Source organism: Neomonachus schauinslandi, chromosome 7 (genome assembly GCF_002201575.2).
Source record: "Neomonachus schauinslandi chromosome 7, ASM220157v2, whole genome shotgun sequence".
Lineage (NCBI taxonomy): Eukaryota > Metazoa > Chordata > Mammalia > Carnivora > Phocidae > Neomonachus > Neomonachus schauinslandi.
In genome coordinates this window covers 39692795-39713163 of record NC_058409.1, presented here as the reverse complement: position 1 = coordinate 39713163, position 20369 = coordinate 39692795, and the positions used below count along the sequence as shown (strand labels likewise).

The 20369-nt window shown below is 41.1% G+C and overlaps 1 pseudogene; it reads left to right on the top strand.

Moving 5' to 3' along the window:
* The first annotated feature begins 15368 nt into the window (after positions 1 to 15368).
* Positions 15369 to 16663, top strand: LOC110591253 (annotated as a pseudogene).
* The last annotated feature ends 3706 nt before the right edge of the window (positions 16664 to 20369 follow it).

The window sequence follows — 20369 nt, the reverse complement described above, 5'->3', positions numbered from 1 at the left end:
CTAACTCCAGCTCATTAGCATCGGATTGGAATCTAACTGTAGGACACTCAGTTGGTGTCAGAGAATTGGTGTCAGAATAGTTGAGCTGTAGTAGATACTTTGTTGTGTCACCCAACCCAGGTTCCCCCTTCAGCACTGAAGTCCTCATTCTCCCAGCTGAGGGATCAGAACAGCTGGTTGCTGATGTGAGCTGATGGCTCACAGCTCTCTCCCCGCCTGGTAGAAGAGAGATGAATTGCCCATGGTTAGTCCCCTTCATCCTTGGCACAGCCTGCATCCAATGACTAGAGAAGCCTGACCCCTCTTGCCCCAGTGCATAACAACTCTGACCGGGGATCCCAGCTCCAGAGTTCCCTGTGGCATCATCTATGGCCAGCATATTGTAGTGAAACTTCTCCTTCTGCCCAGTCTTACTTCCCACACTCCCTTATGGGTGGTGTTTCCAAAGGCACCCCAGGTAAACTACCTGCACACAAATCTCCATTTCAATCTGTTTCCTGGGGAACTGGATCGAGGATCGAGCCACTGTGAACCTCTAAAAAGGAAATAAAGTATGCAGCCTTCTACCAAATTTATTTGACAGTGGAACCCTTTTCCTAGAGCATCACGTGGCATGGGAGTGGTCCTGACTGGCTGGTTTTCAGAAGTGTGGGGCTGGCACTGATCGGTTGGCTTGCAGAAGTACATTATCTGAGGCACATTGTCCTCGATTGATTAAATGTGTTGAAATATGATCATCGTGGCTACGCGTTTTTATGGCTACAGAAAAACCGTATTTTTTTTCCCCCTGGGACTATAGAAACTAATTTTTATAATCTCAAGGAGATACTCTTTTTACCATCATTGAACAGAATGAGAAACCTCAAAAGAGAAGATTAAGTAACTTGTCCAAGGTCGAAAGTAGTAGGGACAAGTCACATTTCCAGATTTTAAAACTTGCTACAAAGCTACAAGTAATCAAGACAGTATGGTACTGGCCAAGGATAAATGTATAGATCAGTGTAACAGAATGGAGAGTCCAAAAACATACCCTTTACATCTATGATCAATTGATTTTTGACAGGGTGTCGAAACAATTCATTGGGGCAAAGAATGGTCTTTTCAATAAATGGTGAAACAGCTGGATAGCCGCATGCAAAAGAATGAACTTGCTGTCATACCATACAAAAAATTAATTCAAAATGGGTCATAGACCCAAATGTAAAAGCTAAAACTATACAATTTTTTTTTTTAAAGATTTTATTTATTTTTCAACAGAGAGAGAGAGACAGTGAGAGAGGGAACACAAGCAGGGGGAGGGGGAGAGGGAAAAGCAGGCCTCCCGCGGAGCAGGCAGCCCGATGCGGGGCTCGATCCCAGGACCCTGGGATCATGACCTGAGCCGAAGGCAGACGCTTAACGACTGAGCCACCCAGGCGCCCCTAAAACTATACAATTTTTAAAAGAAAACTTAGGAGGGCGCCTAGGTGGCACAGTCGGTTGAGCGTCCGACTCTTGGTTTCGGCTCAGGTCATGATCTCAAGGTCCTGGGATTGAGCCCTGCATCAGGCTCTGAGCTCAGCGTTGGAGTCTGCTTGAGATTTTCTCTCCCTCTCTCTCTCTCAAATAAATAAATAAATATTTTTAAAAAACAAGAAGAAAACTTGATAAATTTTCGTGGATTTTAGATTAGGCAAAGCCTTCTGAGATGTAACACCAGACACATGCAAGAAAAGAAAAAAAGATGTCATTGGACTAATAAATTGGATTTCATCCAAATAAATAGCTTTTGTGCTAGCTTTCATCAAGAAAGTGAAAAGACAACCCACAGAATGGGGGAAAAATACTTGCAAATAATATATTTGATAAGGAACTTGTATCCAGAACACTTGTATAAAGAACTCTTACAATTCAAGTATTAGGCAAATGACCCCCTTAAAAACATGGACAAAGGGTATGTCTCTAAAGAATATGTATGAATGACTGGTGAGCACATGAAAAGATGCTAAGCATCATTAGCCTTCAGAGGAGGATCCAATGAAAGTAGAGGCAAATCCACATGGGAGAGATTACACTGGATGAGTCCAAGTTTTGAAAGAAAGAAGGAATTCAAACCAAGGACACAATTGGAGGATTTGCTTTTGGAAAACAGGCAGGATGTTTCTTTAAGACAATGGGAAAGGGCAATCCAGTACGCAAACGTGTTTGCAGGTGATGAAAGAAAACCTTATGGACTCCTCTTCCCATGGTTCCTGCCTTCACAATAAATCATGAAGCAAGGTGATCCAAACTAAGTGAAAAGTTGAATATTTCATTTAGCTCTGAATAATGAAGATTTTTAATGAGTTCAAAAGTTTTAGTGGCATATATAGAATTCTTTTTTTTAACCTTCTAATTAAAAAGTTATATCCCCTTTATAGAAAATTTTAAGGCAATTAAAAAAGAAAAAAATACTTGTGGTCTTATGACCCTAATATACCACCATTAGCATTTTGGTGAATTTTCTTCTGGTCTTTTTAATGTGTTAAAAAGAAATCTCAATGTGCTCAAAGGATACAAGTAATTAGTATCTTGAGGTTTTGGGTTTTGGTTTTTCTTTTCTTATGAGTCTCCCCACTCCTTCCTTCTGCCTGCCACCCCATGATAGCATCTAGCCTTAATATAGCAGCCATTTTTAGGGGCTGCATAAACTTGATAAATAAATTTATTATAATTAAACAGTAAGTTCCCACCAATTGAATTTCATTACAATTTTCCAACATTATAGTAACTCCAGAAAAAGTATTTTTATACCTAGTATGGATTATTTCTCTAGAATAAATTAACAAGTAGAATTGCTTTGTCAAGAACTATAAATAATTTTATACCTTATGATATACAGTGTTGATTCAAGTACACACTTGGGAAACTGTTTCACCTTCGCAATAATTAAAATGAAAACAAGGTATCATTTTTTTTTAAGATTTTATTTATTTATTTGACAGAGAGAGACACAGCGAGAGAGGGAACACAAGTAAGGGGAGTGGGAGAGGGAGAAGCAGGCTTCCCGCGGAGCAGGGAGCCCGATGCGGGGCTCGTTCCCAGGACCCTGGGATCATGACCTGAGCCGAAGGCAGACGCTTAACCAATTGAGCCACCCAGGCGCCCCAACAAGGTATCATTTTTGACCTACCATCAATTTGGCCTACCACATTAGCCCAGAAAATTAATAAATGAAAACATTTACATTAGTAAGTTGTTAACGAAGTTTTTTATAAAGCAATTTGACAGAAAATACCAATGATCATAAACATTTTGACACCCTGGTTGTAACATATTTTAAGGACATTGCCAAATAAGAGCATCTTTTGCAGAGGTATTCAAGATTTCCAATTTTGGAAAGAGGTGATCTCAAAATTTCGAAAGTTGAAAATAAGGAAAATGAGCAGCCTTCAGCTGGGTATGACCACCATAAATTTAGCAAACAAGACATTACATTACAAATTCTGTTTTATTTTTTTAAAAGATTTTATTTATTTATTTGACAGAGAGAGCGAGAGCAAGAACACAAGCAGGGGGAGTGGGAGAGGGAGAAGCGGGCCTCCCGCCGAGCAGGGACCCCGATGCGATGCAGGATTCAATCCCAGGACCCCGGGATCATGACCTGAGCCGAAGGCAGATGCTGAATGACTGAGCCCCACAAATTGTTTTAATTACTCATCAGAAACAATTAAAATGAGTAAGAAACATATTCTCATCAAATATACAATTTGAACAAATAGGTGAAATTTCTGCAACTTCGAATTTTGTAACAAATGGAGATTTTATTTATTGATTAAAAAAATGAGGGCGCCTGGGTGGCTCAGTTGGTTAAGCGACTGCCTTCAGCTCAGGTCATGATCCTGGAGTCCCGGGATCGAGTCCCGCATCGGGCTCCCTGCTCGGCAGGGAGTCTGCTTCCCCCTCTGACCCTCCTCCCTCTCATGCTCTCTGTCTCTCATTCTCTCTGTCTCAAATAAATAAATAAAATCTTTAAAAAAAAAAAAAGAAAATATGGGTAGACTCCATTTGTACTCTTTCCCCAGTCTCTGCACATGCCAGGGATAGGCCTGTGAGGGCAGAGAGGGTGTATTGAAAGGAAGATGTTAAGCAGCGGGTCAACATTTCAGTGGGGGAGGATCTGTTTTTTTAATTTTACTAAGCTCTACTTTTGTATTTTTCATTTCTAAATCAAATATAACAATATTCAAGGAACACAAACCTTAAATATATTTACAAAAATATAAATTAGTAGAAATTTTAAAAATAAAACATTTTTATGTATTTTATACAAAGTTATTTTATGTATTTTATGTATGAAAATGATGGTTTGTTTTATTGTCAGCTTGGCTAGGCTATACTACTCAGTTATTCAATCACACTAATCTAGGTGCTGCTCTGGATGTATTTTTTTTTTTTAAGATTTTTATTTATTTGAAGAGAGAGACACAGCGAGAGAGGGAACACAAGCAGGGGGAGTGGCAGAGGGAGAAGCAGGCTCCCCGCCAAGCAGGGAGCCCGACGCGGGGCTCGATCCCAGGACCCTGGGATCATGACCTGAGCTGAAGGCAGATGCTTAACAACTGAGCCACCCAGGCGCCCCTCTGGATGTATTTTTGTGGATGTAATTAACACTTATGATCAGTTGACTTTAAGTAGAGATTACCTCCCACAATGTGAGTGGGTCTCATCCAATTCGTTGAAAGGCTTTCAGAGTAAAAGCTAAGGTTTCCCTGACAAGAAAAAAATCTGCCTCAAGAACACAGCATCAGTTTCTGCCCACGAGCTTCCAGCCTTGCTGGTCTGGCCTATAGATTTCAGACTTACCAGCCTCAACAATCACCCAATCCAATTCATTGCAATAAGTCTCTCTCTCTAATCCTAACTAATACATTATGTTTGGTTTTTTTTTTTTACATTTTTTTAAAAGATTTTATTTATTTATTTGACAGAGACAGAGATAGCGAGAGCAGGAACACAAGCAGGGAGAGTGGGCGAGGGAGAAGCAGGCTTCCCGCTGAGCAGGGAGCCTGATGTGGGACTTGATCCCAGGACGCTGGGATCATGACCTGAGCCGAAGGCAGACGCTTAACGACTGAGCCACCCAGGCGCCCCAATACATTATGTTTTAAAAGTAAGATATTTTCCTTCTAAAATAGTCAAGATTTTAAAATTAAAATTAAAATGTTCAATATACATCATAATTCATTAACATAAAAATTAAAACTCAAAGTATTTAAATAAAATTGTACTTCAGTTTTTGAAAGTTTATTTAAATTCCAGCACTCAGTGTCCATCCAATTGCCCTGTAAAGAATTGTTATGCTTCATCCCGATCTATTGTGTCGGCTAGGGCCAGTTAGGAAAAGAGAAATCACACCAGTGTATTTAACAGCAAATATTTAAGGAATTGGTCAAACCGTATCAGAGAACTTAAACACTGAAAAGGGGTCAGAAAGGTAACATTGAAAATAGTATCAGTAGAAGATACCATGCCAAGGGGTGGGAGAAGGAAGAAGAAACTAGAAGTTTGGAGGAGGTCAGTGCAGAACTGAGGTGGAGACTTTTGGACAGGGAGAGCTTCCTGGCTAGTGGATGCTGTGATTCTGGTTGTGGGACCACCACAAAAAGCTGGACACAAACCAGGTATCGCTGCCGAGCTGACAGGGACACCCAGTAAACAGGAAGGAAGAGCAAGCCCCCCGTCTCTGGCCTTGCAGACCACCCCCCCCATTGCGTTCCCTATTGGCAGAAAATAGAAGTGTAGTTTGCAGAGATCCAGTAACCGCCTCAGAGCAAAATACAGAAGGTGGTTTAGTATGTGAGAGACATACTAAAGTTTGTCGCTTCCTCCCGAGCCACGAGTTGGAACACAAGGAAGAACAAGAATGCTTGGCACCACTGGGAAATACTTCACTGTGAAAGAATCTGTTGCCTTCCTGCTTTCTGAGAAGAATTGGAGAAGTTAACAAATTTGTCTTTTTCTCACCTAAGCACTTCTGCTTCTAAAGTCTGCCCTGAACTCCAAAAGGGCATCGGCCTCCAGTACTGGCATTGGAACAACCCGCACATTTTCAGGGCATTTTGACACAGTTGCCTTTTGTTTGGAGGACACAGGGCAAGCTGTGTGAAGAAGGATTCCCCTGGGGTGCGAACAGGAGCAGATGTTTAGGGTTACAGGTTGTGCTGTGCCAGGGCTGATGGTAGGATCCCAAGTGGCAGACATGCTCTCTGATATTTGGGGGTGTGTGTGTGTGTGTGTTTGTGTTTCGCAGGGTTTGTGGTGAGCAGGGCAAGTCGAGAGCCTCAGGTCCAAGGCCTAAGTCCTTCTTTTCTGGATCTAAGAGTAGTACTGCTCAAGGGTACGCTGTCAGTGTGGGGGAATTAACGCCTCATAGGGAGAAATTTCAACCAATAATAGCTGGGAACCTATGGATAAATCCTTCCCTTTTCCCCCCTTCCTTTCCCAAGATGATGCTGAGATGCCATTTATGTGGTTTCTCAGGGGCACAATCTCATGGTTTTGAGTTATAGGTTATTGGTGGCCAGCTTGCTAGATCCTCTTCATGTTGGTTCTCTGTCTTTTCCTGCCTCACTGTCTTTGAGTCTCACTCCTGCTCCCTGGGACTGAATTCTCTGGTAAAGCACCCACACATAAACCTGTGGCTTCAGACTCTTTTTTTCTGGGAACCTTGGCTAGGACACAGTCAGTACTCCTAGCATGAGAGTCGTAATTTGGGAGTATTTGTGTTCTGGTGAACAAGAGTAAGATGAGTTCTGTCAAGGAGAGCCGGGTCTAAGGTAAGCCATTCACTCCCAGGGGAGCCCCGTGCAGGCTGGCCTCAACAAGAAGGGTCCCCTCTTTGTGCCCCAGGAGCTCCTCTTCCTCACATTAGCCTGGCCTTGCTGGTGGAGGGTAGAGCAGATCCATCTGTCACTCCTGCATTTGGAGTCGCAGTCCACTGGATGTACCTAGAAGAAACCAATACAGCAGAAGTTCTTGTAGCAGCTGGGCAGTGTCCAGGATCTCCAAGATAGAGAGGTTTGACTAAGTTGTGTTGAAGTATGTGGAACTTGCACGGTTACTGACGTTTTTCTCAGTGCTTTTGTATAAGTAGACAAACAAGGTTGCCATTGTTTTCCAGCAAAAAATGATTTTCCTATCATTAAATTTCAAATGCAAAGAACCAAGTTAATCATTCTCAGTGCGGCTCGCTGTCACTCTTGGTTCTGAGACAAGTCTTGCAGACATGAATGCTTAGCCTTCTTTTAAATGTCGTTTCATTTTATTATTTTGTTCCTTTTCAAGTTTTTATGTAAATTCTACTTAGTTAATATATAGTGTAATATTGGTTCCAGAACACTTACATAGAACACCCAGTGCTCATCACAACAAGTGCCCTCCTTAATGCCCATCACCCATCTAGCCCATCCCCGGCCCACCTTCCCTCTAGCAACCCTCAGTTCATTCTCTATAGTCAAGAGTCTCTTTAAATGTCATTTTAAAAACACTTTTTCATTTACCAGTTAATTTCTTTTAGGGGCACCTGGGTGGCTCAGTGGGTTAAGTGTTGGACTCATGATTTCAGCTCAGGTCATGATCTCATGGGTCGTGAGATCAAGCCCCACATGGGGCTCTGTGCTTAGTGGGGAGGCTGCTGGAGATTTTCTCCCTTCTGCCCCTCCCCCCCGCTCACTCTCTCTCTCTTAAAAAAAAAAGTAATTTCTTTTAATTATAGGAAATTTAGGAATTTTAGTAAAATAGAAAAATATCTGGGATCCCTGGGTGGCTCAGTTGGTTAAGCGTCTGCCTTCGGCTCAGGTCATGATCCCAGGATCCTGGGATAGAATCCTGCATCAGGCTTCTTGCTCGGTGAGGAGCCTGCCTCTCCCTCTGCATGCCGCTTGCTCTGCTTGTGCGTTCTCTCTCTCTCTGACAAATAAATAAAATCTTAAAAAAAAGGAAAATATCCATAACTATACACCTAAATGGTACCATTGTTAACATTTTGATAAATGTTCTAGACCTTTCTCTATGCATTTTATGTTTTAGGATATATTGTGAATGTACTTGTAAATTTTCTATCATGCTTTTTTACTCGAGATTATACCATGATCATTTTGCAATGCCATTAAAAACTTTTTGTAAAATGGTAAGATGGAAATAGCAACTTGATTTCAGTGACAAAAGTAGTACATGTTCATTCCAAAAGATGTTGCTAGTATAGGAAAACAAGGAATAAAATAAAAATCACCTGTAATTACATGTCCTAAATATGTACCACTAACATGCCAGTACATTCTTGTGGTGGATTGTATGCAAAAATTGCCACAATTATCCCTCTTCCTATATCCACATCCCTTTGCAATATGGCTTGGCAGCTCCTTAAATCAAGAGGTAGAATCTGTTTTCCCTGCCCTTGAATATGAGGTGGTCCTGTGATTTACTTTGGCCAAAAAAATGCAGCAGAACTAACATGCCAATTCTCAGCTCAGGATTCACTCTTGATTTCAGAATGCTGGGACGCACTATGATCAACCTCAGGATAGTTTCCTTGGAATGAGAGACCAGGAAGAGCAGAGATGAACTGTCACACTGAGACTATCCTAAACCAGCTAGGTCCAGCCAATAGGCTGCTGACCACAGATGCATGATGAAGCTCAAGGTCAGAAGAACTGCCCAAATGAACCCAGCCCAAATTTGTTGCCCTGCAAAATAATGAACTAAAGAAATGGTTCGTTTAAGCTACTAAGTTTTAGAATGGTTTGTTATGCAGCAAAAGTTAATAATACGATCTTTCCAGACTTTTCTATGCTTCACACAGACTTTTAAAAAAAAACTGAACTAAGATTTTACTCTATGTACTATTTTGTAATCTGCTTTATTTTCAGCATAATATAATATATATAGCATGATATATGATATATATAAACTATATAGGCACCCAATGCTATGTTCATTTTAATATTATGATAATATCATAATTCATTTCAGTAATTCCCTAGTGGTAAACACCTATTTTTCTACTCTGAAAAAGCCCCCAGGGCACCTGGGTGGTTCAGTCAGTTAGGCATATGCCTTCGGCTCAGGTCATGACCTTGGGGTCCTGGGATGGAGTCCCGCATAGGGCTCCCTGCTCAGCAGGGAGTCTTCTCCCTTTTCCTGCCTCTCTCTCTTCTCTCAAATAAATAAAATCTTTTTTTTAAAAAAGCCCTCAGGGGCGCTTGAGTGGCTCAGTCTAAGCGTCTGCCGTTGGCTCAGGTCACGATCCCAGGCTCCTGGGATCGAGCCCCCTATCAGGCTCCCTGCTTAGCAGGAAGCCTGCTTCTTCCTCTCCCACTCCCCCTGCTTGTGTTCCCTCTCTCGCTGTGTCTCTCTCTGTCAAATAAATCAATAAAATCTTTAAAAGAAAAAAAAAAAACTTAAAAAGCCCTCAGTAACATCCTGTAGTTGTGTTTTTGCAAATTTGTACTACTATTCCCTTGGATTAAATTTTTCAGAAATATTATTATTATTTTAAAAGATTTTATTTTTAAGCAATCTCTACACCCAATGTAGGGCTCGAACTCACAACCCTGAGATCAAGAGTTGCGCACTCTATGGACTGAGCCAGTCAGGTGCCCCTAGAAATATTATTGTGGGGTCAGAGGCCATGTATATATTTAAGGATATTAACACATGTTGCTAAACTGTCCTCTAGAAAGGTGACACCGCATTGCCAATTCGGTTCTTTATCGTCTCCATTATGGATTTCAGTTCTGCTGTTTTAAGAGTCATCTCACCCCCTCCCTTTTCTTTCATCCCATTGCCTTTCCATCTTAATCCACCCTATGCTATTCTGAATCTGTTTCGAAGAGGTCAGTTACTTTGCATTCTTTTGAGGAGGTAAGAGTTCCCAGACTTTTTTGTTTTCTTCTCTGATTCCTGTGGATTATCTTCGTCTGAGGATGATGCCCCTTCTTTTGTTTGGCTATTTTTCCATGGGTTTTATTTTATCATTTGTTGATTATTCTCAGTATCCTTTAGGGAAACAAGATTCATCCAGAGATCTCACTTGGTGTGTCTTTTGCCCTCATGCTGCTCTCTCTTCACTTAGGGGATGGTGGGGTTCTCGAGCCAGACCTACAGAGAATGGCTGGTGGAAACACGCTGCCCTGGCCCAGTTCAAGGAGTCTTCCTCCAAATGTCTCTGCTAGAAGGTGGCAGGATCTTCTATTTGTTGGCCCTCGCACCCTCTGAAGAGATGTGTTTCTTCAAAGATTATCATCTCAAGCACACACTTCTCAAAGGCTCCTGCTCTCTCTCTGCCCTTACCTCTAGGACTCTCCTTGAGGGGCAGTCACATCACAGCTTAGTTGAGCTTTGTGTCAAATGGATCTCTAGTTACTAATTAGATCATCATATAAAGACATTTGCATTGGGTTGCCTGGGTGGCTCAGTCAGCGAAGCGTCAGACTATTAGTTCCAGCTAGGGTCATGATCTTAGGGTCGTGGGATCCAGCCCCCCGTTGGGCTCTGCTCTGGGCATGTAGCCTGCTTGGGATTCTCCCTCCCCCCCTCCCTATGCTCTCGCCTACCCCCCCCCCCCCGCCCACACGCACACATGCTCTCTCTCTCAAAATGAAGTAAAAAAATAAAATAAAATAAAGACATTCGCATTAAAAAGTGATGGGAATGACGCCCCTCTGTCTATCTAGGGTTCAGTGTCTGCTGGGACTTGGCAACCCATTTGTGCTTGCCCTCCAGCATCACTCCCTGTTCTAAGCACATGGCTAGCATTTCTTGCAGTCCTCCAAAAAAAACTTCACAAGGAAACTAGGAGTCAGATTTTCTTGTCCCTGAACTTCATGGGGAAACAGAGGCCTGGAGGGGTATGAGGATGCATCTGCCTAGTTGGTGGGCATCTATGGTTCCTTTGCTTCCCCTCCAGTGCTTTCTACCGTGGCATTATGCTGCCAGTTTGCCCATGCCTTGAGGTTAGCTAGGCTGCTGTGGAAGGTCAATTTAGATGAGTCATTCAAATATTTGAATTGCCTTGCTGCTGCTTAGAAGTTGCCCTGAACATAGGCTTCCCTGCTGAGCATTTGAGGTGTGGTGCAGAATAAAACTACACACACCTAGCCTGCCTCCAAAGCCCTGTGTCATGTGTTTACCATTCAGGCTCCATAAGTCTTAATCCACTTCATCCTCAATAACAGCTTAGTCAGTATGAAGTGCTTCTAATAATAGCAGCAGATGAACATACACAATACCTGTCATCTTGAAGGTGCTTTAGAAAACTATGTGCTGCCGTTTTTGTGTCTGTTTGGTCATAACTTTAACATTACATCTGGAACTTTATTCACATGGTGACATAGACGGACATATTTAGTAACTGGGAAGTCATGGGGCTATACCTAAAAGGTCCAGTAGAGAATTTAACTAGTCCCAGCTAACGACATCAGACACATCACCTGCCACAAACTTGCATTTTTAAGAGAATGGAAGAAACTAGGCTTTACTAAGCATGTTTTAAGAATCTTTTGGTTTCCATGGAATTTAGAACTATAATGGTCCAGCAGGTACAGAGGGAAGCCAGTGTGAAAGGGTTAATAGGTTAGGTGACCTAAGGGCTAATATTAGAAACTCAGAAAGTGATCATTTGTTGGACTTACAGAAATGGAAGATGGTAGGAAAAAGGAAGAAGGAGAGAGGGAGAGGCAGCAAGACAGAAAAACATCTCATTGTTCATGTATCAGGAAAGGGGCCATTTAAAGTATTGACTGAAGAGATCCTGAGGCTGGTGGGTTCCCAGGGGGTGAGGAGAGTAAACAAGACAATTTGCTGGCAAAAGAAAATGCAGCTACACTGCTGTAGGATCCAGGAGGACTGGGAGGTGCTTTAGCCCTTCTCCTCATTCTGCAGATGAGATGTGGTCCTTTGCCCAGAGCCACCTTTCAAGGATGAAAGGCTGAGACAGATGCAGTGGGGATTGGAGAAGAAGGATGATGACAGGGAGAGAGGAAGAGAGAATCTGAGATGGACTAGGTTCTTCAAGTTCCTGAAACAGAAATAAACATATCAAAAATATAAACATATACAACATTTAAACATCTGTGACCCTTCCAGGAGAAAATTCCAATTCCATGATTTCACTCCATGAACAAATCCACTTTGTCATTTATTTTGATGAACAAAATGTTATTCATGGACTCAAGTCTATTTAGAAACATTTTGCTATTTTACAACCTTATTGATTTGAAGACTTAACGTAAAACCTGTTCTCTGCAGAGCTTCTTATTTTGATCTCCGCATTATGACAATTCAGTTGCTAGTCAATCATACGAAGAAGGAAAATCTTTGAGAATGGGCCTAAAGGTAGAAAACCATTGTAACATTTAATATACTGGTCATACTTCTGGAGGCGAATATACTCAGCATCAAAAGAATTGCAGTGGGCAGGGCAGTTTCGGGTTACACTTCCTTCTTCTTCAGCCATCATTTTTGAGGAGTGCCACGCTAAGTCATAAAATCAGAATTACATACTAAATTGTACTCACAGGCTTGGGTATGATTACCGAGGTTTCTGGAGTGACTAAATATTTTCATTAAGTGGCTAAATTGTGTATTTCTTTTTTTTCCTTCAAATTTATATTATGAAAATTTTCAAACATCAGAAAAGTTGAAGGAATCCTTCAATAAACACCCATATAGCTCCTTCTTAGATTCAGTATAGTTAATATTTTGCTATATTTACTTTTTCTTTCTCTGGACATTATATATATTTATAATCTTGGAAATTAAGTTGTAGTTATCATGATATTTTATTCCTAAATACTTCACCAACTTGACACTTTGTCATGCTATTAGAAAGTGAGAATTTTTGAACAGGTAAAGCCAAATTATGTTTAGAAAAGGTGGGCAAGATGAATTGTCAGCATAACTTCTGGTAATGGAGGTTTATAGCACTTAGCTAATTCTCACATTGATTTTCTGATACATGGTGCCGTTTTATGAACCATGCATAATAAATTCTGTCTTGGTAGTTCTGGTTTCAATAATTTCAAGAGACAAAGCAAATCCATTTTAATTCTGTACCTTTATGTCCATTTTCTTCATTGTTTCCTTCAAAAACACATCTTAGTTACAATGTTCTTTTGCACACACTAGAAGAGGAACTTGCTTTTTTCCTCCCAGCCTAGGAAGTATTAGAGTTATTTTGTAATATGTATTTGGGTGTGCTAAGGAGAGAGTTAAGTTCTCTTTTTTGTTGTTTTTTAAATATTTTATTTATTTGACAGAGAGAGAGACAGCAAGAGAGGGAACACTAGCAGGGGGAGTGGGAGAAGCAGGCCTCCTGCTGAGCAGGGAGCCCGATGCGGGGCTTGATCCCAGGAGCCTGGAATCATGACCTGAGCCGAAGGCAGACGCTTAACGACTGAGCCACCCAGGTGCCCCGAGAGTTAAGTTCTCTTTAAGAGATCTCTTTAACAGGGTTAAGATCTCCTTTCAGTTAAGATCTTCCCTTATTTTGCCTGTGACTTGAATCATCTTCCAAGGTGGAGGATGTTAAACATCACATTAATACTTGCTGGTGATTATGAGACATTACTGTATGTGCTGCATCACAATAATGGTTACCTTCTGCAGAAAAATAATTATATTCCTTTAATGTACTCATAATATCTCTGCAACTTTTTTTTAAGATTTTATTTATTTATTTGAGAGAGAGAGAATGAGACAGAGAGCACGAGAGGGAGGGGGGTCAGAGGGAGAAGCAGACTCCCTGCCGAGCAGGGAGCCCGATGCGGGACTCGATCCAGGGACTCCAGGATCATGACCTGAGCCGAAGGCAGTCGCTTAACCAACTGAGGCACCCAGGTGCCCTATCTCTGCAACTTTTAACTGCTGTTTTGTTCCCAGCCCATCTTGTACACAAGTGCAGATCTTCATACCAGTTAATCAGTGGCTAGATTATAGATTATAGAAATTATTCATTAGAAAGCTGTAGATGTCCTGCCTTTGTTTCAGAATACATCAGAGAATTTAATTCAAAGTTCCAAAAAAAATAGTTCTAGAAAATTTTTGACAGCTAGATGGGATATGAACATAATGAACCAGCTACAAACGACACTCTCGAATATGTTGAAGTATTCTGTCGCGCCTTTCCTTCTTTTTATCAACCTCCTCTCCCTCACAACAGGTCGGCATGTGGCACCCGTGACAAAGACTCAACAATATTGGTCTATAATTGGACAAAAGCTGTTGTAATTGGATAATAATGATCTATAAAACAGTGAGAACCAGTTGTTTTAGGTAAAAAGTAGTTAAGCTATGTATCAAGCCCCCAGGAACCTGGCTCTGCGTCGTGTATCTTGCTGCGATTCACGTAGACATTCTAGTCCAGTGGTTCTCAAAGCTCAGGGTGCCCGAGGATGACTGAGTGCCTGCAAACATGCTAATTCCTTGATCCTGATCTTAGAGGCTCTGATTTGGCAGGTCAGGAGTGGAGCCCAGGAATCTACATTCTGTTCAGTTCCGCATGTGATTATGATGCAGGCCATGATGGAACATGCTTTGACTTATATTGTTACTGGCACCTAAGATGCCAAGAGGGTGGGTCACTGCTAAGCCCGATCCATTATATGTAAGCTGACTTAATACTTGTCTTTGCTGGTTGACCAGTGCTAATCGTCCTCATTGCGTCCCAGATCTGTCACTGCTCAGAAGGAACAAAGGACTGGTATGCTGTAAATAACAATCATTGTGTGGGCTGGCTCTGAAAAGGAGACTTCCCTGTCCGCTCTGAAACAAACTTATATGACAGGACACCTGTCCAGTAGTATTTTTTTTAAAAGATTTTATTTATTTATTTGACAGAGATACAGCGAGAGAGGGAACACAAGCAGGGGGAGTGGGAGAGGGAGAAGCAGGCTTCCCACCACGCAGGGAGTCCAGTGTGGGGCTTGATCGCAGGATCCTGGGATCATGACCTGAGCCGAAGGCAGACACTTAATAACTGAGCCACCCAGGTGCCCCTGTTCAGTAGTATTTAAACAAAACTGTGTGTGTGTGTGTGTGTGCGTGCGTGCATACATGTTCATGGGTATAGCTATTGGACCCAAGGTTAGTATTTCAAGGGTCTACCCCACACTTCTGATAAAGTTCAGCTGTAATGTGACATATACACTCATAAAAATCACCATGCTATGCACAACAGTGCAAGAAAAACCACAGGGCTTATGGGAGAAGATGGGATCAGAGAGACAACACTCCAAAACTTGATCAGTGACACAGTACAGAAAAAGGTATAGGAACCTAATAAAAATGCTAGCACCGTTTTACACATGTTAAATGGTTAAGAAATTCATAAGCAGCCAGGAAAAAAGGGTATAGAAGAGGAGAAAAAGAAGGTTCTTGCTGTGCCAGAAACCATTAAGACGAAGAAAAGGAATATTGCAGAGCTGAAGATCAAGCACCTGAGAAATTTGCCCAAAAGATGCCTCAAAAGGCAAGGAGGAAGCTTATCTATGAAAAAGCTAAGCACCATAATAGCAAAAATTGGAGGATGTACAGAAGTAAGATTTGAATTGTGAGGTTGGCAAGAAAAGTGAGCAACTTTTTTTTTTTTTTTTAAGATTTTATTTATGGGGCGCCTGGGTGGCTCAGTTGGTTAAGTGTCTGCCTTCGACTCAGGTCATGATCTCAGGGTCCTGGGATCGAGTCCCACTGCTCAGCCGGGAGTCTGCTTCTCCCTCTGCCCCTCCCCCTGCTCGTGCTTTCTGTCTCACGCGCTCTCTCTCAAATAAATAAATAAAATGTTTAAAAAGAGAGAGAGAGAGCATGAGCAGGGGGAGGGACAGAGGGAGAGGGAGAAGCAGACTCCCCGCTGAGCAGGGCGCCCCAGATCATGACCTGAACCCAAGGCAGACACTTAACCGACTAAGCCACCCAGGCCCTCTGAAAAGTGAGCAACTTCTGTAACTGTAGAACTCAAATGGGCATTTGTTTTCAGGGTCAGAGGTATCAATGGTGTGAGCCCAAGATCCAAAAGGTGTTGACACTTCGTCACCTGTGTCAGCTCTTCCGTGGCACCTCTGTGAAGCTCAGCAAGTCTTCTGTTAACATGTTGAGGATGGTGGAGCCGTTTACAGCACGGGGTACCGAAGTCTGAAGTCAGTAAATGAATTGATCTACCCGCGTGGTCATAGCAAAATCGACAAAAAAAGTCAATCGTCCCGACAAATAACACTTTGATTGCTCCAATGCTTGGTAAATAGGGCATCATCTGCATGGAAGATCTTTTTTTTTTTTTTAATTTTATTTATTTATTTGACAGAGAGACACAGCGAGAGAGGGAACACAAGCAGGGAGAGTGGGGGAGGGAGAAGCAGGCTCCCCGTGAGCAGGGAGCCCGATGCGGGGCTCGATCCCAGGACCCCGGGATCCTGACCCCCGTGGAAGGCAGACGCTTAATGCCTGAGCCACCCAGTCGCCAATGCATGGAGGATCTTATTCATGAAATCTCAACTGTTGGAAAATGCTTCAGAGAGGGAAACAACTTCCCATGGCCCTTCCAGTTGTCTTCTCCTTGAGGCAGAAGACAAAGGTCGCAGATTTTGTAGAAGGTGGAGATGGTGACAGCAGGGAAGACCAGGTCAGTAGTCTCCTTAGAAGGTTGAAGTAAGGTGTCTCCCACGACTATAATCTGGTCAGTTAATAAACAGTGACTGATTTCAAGTTGAAAAAAAAAAGGAAATTTACAAATAACACAATAAACATGGCACTTTGCCTTAAGAAGACTTCAAATCTGAGGACCTAGGTGTTGAACAGGTTGCAGCTTGTGATTCACTACAAGGTGGTAGGAAGTTAGGTTATCTAAACCCAGAGGAAAGACTGTAACAGCACATGTGGATGGGCACGACGTAACACCTGCAGTGAACTGAGATAGGTGGTAGATATTTGAGGGGTGTGCGTTGCATGTGCACTTCGGGTATCCCAGGCCACTCAGTTCTGCTGAGTGCAGTGTTCTGCTTCCGTCCAGTTTCTCACTTGTAAGAGCTCACCTCACACAGCAAAGGTAAATGTGCACCGTACTCCTATTGTTTCCTAATATATGAATCACATTGCACCAAATTTGTGTTTTTAAGACAAGCATTATTGCATAGCTGACTCTGCCTGTAAGGAATTCACCTCAGAAGTAATAGTTTCAAGTTGCCTAGACTCTGAGGGTAGCCAGGAGGGCATTACTGGCCTACAAGGAGTGGTGTCTGTCTAAGACGGTTTGGGGACTGAAGATATGAAGGTAGAGGTAGTGCTGTCCCTTCTACCTTCTTAGCTGTCCACATGGCCATGAAAGATTCTCATAGGTATTATCTTGGAGTCTCATAGGTGTTACCTTTTCCCATATTTTCTTAGACTGACCTAGATTAGCAATTACCCAAGGGTTTAGGATATCTAGGTATAGAAAAAAAAAACACAACAACATTAAGGTAGGGTTCAGAGGACTCGTATTTTATGCTTACCTCGGCAAGCTATGTGACTTTACGCAAGGCCCTTTATTTCTCTTGGATTCATTTCCTCATCTGAAAAATACAAAAACTTAACTGCATTTTCTTTCTCTAAGATCCATCCTGGCTCCAATATCTTTTGACTCTGAGGCCTGCCATGTTGATTAAATGTAGAGAAAATGAACACTTTTTGACCCCTCCAAAACTTTCCATGTGGCTCAGCAGTATTTTTTTCCCCATCACAGGTTGTCTTCCTTGGTCATTTCCCAAAGTGAAAATTCCAAGTTGTTACGCTCCTCAATCTCTGCCTCCACCAACAGATGGAATTCACTGAGGCAGATCAAGTCTGAGCTTATAAAACTCCTTTATTTATTTTGTTAACAGCTTTATGGAAGTAAAATTGACATACAATAAACTATATATATTTAAAGCATACAATTTGATAAGTTTTGACCTATGCATACACCCACGAAACCACCCCCACCAAGATAAGGAATATATCCAACACCCCCAAATGCTTGCTCATGCCCCTTTGTAATTAATTCCTTCCTCTCCTGTTCCTCTTCATTCTTTCTTTCCATGCCCAGGCAACCACCAGTCTGCTTTCTGTCATTACAGACTAGTTTGTAATTTCTAGAATGGTATGTAAATGAAATCATACAGTATGTACTATTGTTTTGTCTAGCTTCTTTCACTTGGCATAATTATTTTGAGATCTCTCCATGTTCCTTTTGTTAATAAAAAGGAATAATAAAAGGAGGGAGGTAATAGTCTATCACATGGATACACCACAGTTTGTTTATACATTTACTTGTTGATGGTCATTTGAGTGGTTTCCAGGGTTTTAGCCGTTACAAATAAAATTGCTATAAATATTTTTTTACAAGTCTTTGTATGGACATATACTTTCATTTCTCTCGTGTAAATACTTAGAAATCGAAAGGCTGGATCATATATGGTAAATGGATATTTCACTTCTTTAGAAATTACCCAACTGTTTTCCGAAGCAGTTGTACCATTTACATTCCCATCAGCATTATATGAATATTCCAAATTTTCCATATCCTTGCCAAAACTTAGTACGGTCAGTATTTTAAATTTTTGTCATCTAATAGGTATGTAGTGATCTCTCATTGTGGTTTTAATTTGCATTTCCCCAATGACTAACAATGTTGAGCATCTTTTCATATGTTTATTTTCCATCTGTATATCTTCTTTGGGGAATGTGTGTTCAAACATTTTGTCCAATTTAAAAAATTGGGTTGTTCTCTATTTATTGAGTTTGCTTTAAATTGTGATAAAATACATTTAATATAAAATTTACCATCTTAACCACTTTTATGTGTAAAATTCAATGGCATTAAGTATTGTTGTGTTACTATCACCACCTTCCTTTGCCAGAACTCTTTCATCCTGATAAACCAGAACTCTGTATCCATTAAACAATAACTGTTTATTTTTCCCTCACCCCCAGCTGTGGCAACCACCATTCTACATTCTCTCCCTAAGAATTTGAGGACTCTCAGGTATCTCATTATCAGTGGAATCATATAGTATTAGTTTGTTTGTGACTGGCTTATTTCATTTAGCATAATTTCCTCAAGATTCATCCAAACTGTAGTATATGTCAGGATTTTTTTTTTTAAGGCCAAATATTTCATTGTGTGTACATAACACATTTTTTTTTTTAGTCCATTCCTCCATAAATGGACACGGGTTGCTTTCACCTTTCAGTTTATTGTGAATAATGCTGCAATGAACAAGAGTGCACAAATATCTGAGTTCCTGCTTTTATTTTATCTTCGAGAGAGAGAGAGAGAGAGCATGAGCACAAGCAGGGGGAGGGGTAGAGGGAGAAGCAGACTCCCCACTGAGCAGGGAGCCCAGCATGGGACTCGATCCTAGGACCATGGGATCATGACCTGAGCCGAAGGCAGACGTTTAACTGACTGAGCCACCCAGGTGTCCCTGAGTCCCTGCTTTTAAATCTCATTACTGAGTTTTGAGAGTTCTTTATATATATAGTCAATATAAGACCTTTATAAAAAATATGATTCACAAACATTTTCTCCCAGTTTGTGGCCTTTCTTTCTTTCTTTCTTTCTTTTTTTCTTAAGATTTTATTTTTAAGTAATCTCCACACCCAGTGTGGGGGTTGAACTCACAATCCTGAGATCAAGAGTTGTACGCTCCCCCAAATGAGCCAGCCAGGTGCCCCATCTGGGGCTTTTCATCTTCATTTTCTGAAAAAATGTCTTTTGAAGACCAGAAACTTTAAATTTTGTTTAAATACAATTTATAATTTTTTTTTCCTTCTTGGCTTTATATCTAAGAAATTTTGCTTGAGATCACAACAGTTTTAAATTTCTCCTGTTTTGTTATAAGTTTTACAGTTTTAGGTTTTACTATTCTATCTATAATCCATTTTTAATTAATTTTTTAATGACACAAGATATCGATCAGAATTCATTTTGGAGTATATGATTATCCACTTGCTCCAGCATTACCTGTGAAAAAAGTTATCTTTTCTCCACTACATTGGTTTTGCACCTTTGTCAAAAGTCAGCTGTTCATATATGTGTAGGTTTCTTTCTGGACTCTCTAGTCTGACTCATTGATCTATTTGTCTCTCAATGCCACACTGTCTTGATTATCATAGCTTTACAGTAAGTCTTGACATGAGGTAGTGTTAGTCTTCCAATTTTGCTTTTCTTTTTTCAAAGACATCTTGGCAACTTAAGTCCTTTGCACTGACATATGAATTTTACTTTATTTTATTTTATTCTATTTTATGCCATATTGCTCTGGTTAGGCCCACCAATATAATATTGAATAGAAATGGTAGAAATGCATGTTCTCATCTTATTCCTGAATTTATGGGGG